A 3587-nucleotide genomic window follows, 5' to 3' on the forward strand; every position below is an offset into this window, starting at 1 on the left:
CTGAGCCCCAAACACATGCACTAGTACACATGACGTATCTCATGGGGAATGGGAGACACTTATCTAGGTGGCTATATAGAAGCATCCGGACGCATGCATCAGTCCTGCTCCAGGAGCTCCGGGATAAATGGTCAGCGGACCTACGCCATGAAATAACAGACACGGAGTGAGAGAAAATACTAGAATATCCCGAGAAAGTGTCATGTAATCCTAAATTTATGTTAATCCAATTTATGTTGGTACACAGAGCTTATTTGTCCCCACATAAAATGAGTAAAATGTTCCCGGGTATAGTAGATGCTTGTCCTAAATTTCATACACAACCGGCAGGGCTATTCCATATGATCTGGACTTGCGCAAAACTGGCACTATTCTGGGAGGCGGTATACAAAGTCCTTGCCGATGTAACACCAGGAATAGGGCAAAACAAGGTGGAATACGGTATATTGGGGCTTTACGAAAACGCAAATCACAGGGAACGCAACACAGGTTTGCCAACCTATTGCTTATTTTGGCAAAATGATCTATCACAATGAGAGAGAAATCTCTGCATCCTCCATTAGCACAAACATGGCATACCGAAGTAGTGCGATGGGGGAGTGCTGAACGTATGGCACTACATAGAGAAGAAAACAGAGGCCTAAGAAAAAACCCGATAGCCATGGAATGGGTTATGATGGTAGAACAGTGTGTGGCTGCTGAACCTTCACTGCATTGAATATTAACGTACACCTAATCTAAGCAATAATACTCAAGAATATAATGGTTAAATGACAGACCCCATCGAGACCTCATGCATATATATAATGTAAGAATACCAGACTTGACCTCAAGGTTGCTTCGCTTGGCATCTCGGTGAATATGTATATGTGATGCTGTAGTTGTAATCAATCAATCAATCAAAGCATTTATATAGCGCACTACTCACCCGGAAGGGTCTCAAGGCGCTGGGGGAGGGGGGGTCCGCTACTGCTCGAACAGCCAGGTCTTGAGCTGCTTCCTGAAGGCGAGGTGGTCCTGGGTCAGGCGGATGTGGGTCGGGAGGGAGTTCCAGATCTTGGCGGCGAGGTAGGAGAAGGACCTTCCCCCTGTGGTGGCTCTTCGGATGCGGGGGACGGCGTCGAGGGCGTGGCCGGTCGATCGAAGCTGGCGTTTGGGAGCGTAGAAGTTGAGGCGGCTGTTGAGGTATCCTGGGCCTTGGTTGTGTAGGGCTTTGTGTGCGTGGGTGAGGAGGCGGAAGGTGATTCTCTTGTTGACCGGGAGCCAGTGCAGGTCTCTCAGGTGTCCGGAGATGTGGTCGCGGCGGGGATGTCCAGGATGAGACGTGCTGAGGCGTTCTGGATCCGCTGGAGTCTCTTCTGGAGTTTGGCGGTGGTTCCGGCGTAGAGGGAGTTGCCGTAGTCCAGACGGCTGGTGACGAGGGCCTGGGTGACCGTCTTCCTGGTCTTGGTGGGGATCCACCGGAAGATCTTACGTAACATGCGCAGGATGTTGAAGCACGATGAGGAGACGGCGTTGACTTGTCTGTTCATGGAGAGGTAGGAGTCCAGGATGAAGCCCAGGTTGCGTGCGTGGTCCGTTGGCTTGGGGGTGGTGCCCAGGGCGGGGGGCCACCAGGAGTCATCCCAGGCGGAGGGTGAGGATCCCAGGATGAGGACTTCCGTCTTGTCCGAGTTCAGTTTTAGGCGGCTGTTCTTCATCCATTCGGCTACCTCTTTCATTCCTTCGTGTAGGTTGGCTCTGGCGGTGGCGGGGTCGTTGGTGAGGGAGAGGGTCAGCTGGGTGTCGTCGGCGTATGAGATGATGTTGAGGTTGTTCTGGCGTGCGATGGCTGCGAGGGGACTCATGTAGACGTTGAAGAGGGTTGGGCTGAGCGAGGAGCCTTGAGGAACGCCGCAGATGACTTCAGTGGCTTCTGATCTGAACGGGGGGAGGCGGACTCTCTGTGTCCTTCCGGCGAGGAAGGAGATGATCCACTCTAGTGCCTTCTCCTGGATTCCGACGTTGCTGAGGCGCTGCACTAGTGTACGGTGGCAGACAGTGTCGAAGGCCGCGGAGAGGTCAAGGAGGATGAGGGCCGCTGTTTCTCCGTTGTCGAGTAGGGCTCGGATGTCATCGGTTGCTGCGATCAGGGCGGTCTCGGTGCTGTGGTTGGCCCGGAAGCCAGACTGCGAGAGGTCGAGGGATCCGCTCGTCTCGAGGAAGGCGGCCAGCTGTTTGTTGACGGTCTTTTCGATGACTTTTGCAGGAAACGGGAGCAGCGAGATGGGGTGGTAGTTCTTGAGGTCGGTGGGGTCGGCTGATGGTTTCTTTAGTAGAGCGCTGAGTTCGGCGTGCTTCCAGCTCTCCGGGAAGGTAGCGGTGTCGAAGGAGGTGTTGACGATGTCCCGCAGGTGGGGTGCGATGACAGCGTCGGCCTTGTTGAAGACGTGGTGGGGGCAGGGGTCTGTCGGGGATCCGGAGTGGATGGAGTTCATCGTGCGGACGGTGTCTTCGGTGCTGATCGGGGTCCAGGCGCGGAGGGTGCGTGGTGGGGGGTGGTGGTTCAGTCATGGTGTGCGTTGGTTGAGTGCTGAAGCTGTTGTGTATGTCCGCGATCTTGTTGTGGAAGTAGGAGGCGAGGGAGTTGCAGAGGTCTTGCGATGGGGTGATGTCGTTGTTTCCGGCGTTGGGGTTGGAGAGCTCTTTAACGATGTTGAAGAGTTCCTTGCTGTTGTGTGCGTTGTTGTCCAGTCGTTCCTTGAATGCAGTCTTCTTGGTGGTGTGGATCAGTTGGTGGTGTTTTCGGGTGGCGAGCTTGAGGGCGGTCATGTTGTCTGGTGTTGGGTCTCTGCCCCAGGCTTTCTCGAGGGCTCTGCAGTTCTTCTTGGAGCTCTTGAGTTTGTCGGTGAACCATGGGGCTTTCTTGCTGCCGGGTCTGCTAGGCGGGGTCCTCAGAGGGGCAAGGTCGTCTGCGCAGTCGCTGATCCACTTCGTGAGGTTGGTGGCCGCTTGGCTTAGGTTCGTTGCGCTGGTGGGTGGGTTCTTGCTCAGGGAGGTCGTGAGCTGGTCGGCTGTGATCTTGTTCCAGCTTCTGCGTGCAACCTGTTGCTGGTGTTGGTGGATCGTGGTCCTTCTGAAGCTGAAGTGGATGCATCTGTGGTCCGTCCAGTGGAGTCCGGTTGCGTGGCTGAAGGCGATGTCCTTGCTGGATGAGAAGACGGGGTCGAGTGTGTGTCCAACGTAGTGGGTGGGGGTGGTCACTAGCTGCTGGAGTCCGAGGTTAGCGAGGTTGTCCAGCAGGGTGGTGGTGTTGCGGTCGTCGTTGTTCTCCAGGTGGAAATTGAGGTCCCCGAGGAGGATGTAGTCAGCGGAGGGGAGGGTGTGCGGGCTGATGAAGTCGGCGATGTCCTCGCTGAATTGTGTGCGTGGTCCCGGGGGTCTGTAGTTGAGGGTGCCTCTGAGGGTGGTCTTGGGGTTGGTGTGGATCTGGAAGTGCAGGTGCTCGGCGGGTGCGAGGGTGTCGTCGGTGTTGGTCGTGATGCGGATGGTGTTCCTGTGGATGATGGCGATGCCTCCCCCTGTCTGGTTGACGCGGTCCCTTCGGA

Source organism: Lissotriton helveticus, chromosome 6 (genome assembly GCF_964261635.1).
Source record: "Lissotriton helveticus chromosome 6, aLisHel1.1, whole genome shotgun sequence".
Taxonomy (NCBI): Eukaryota; Metazoa; Chordata; class Amphibia; order Caudata; family Salamandridae; genus Lissotriton; species Lissotriton helveticus.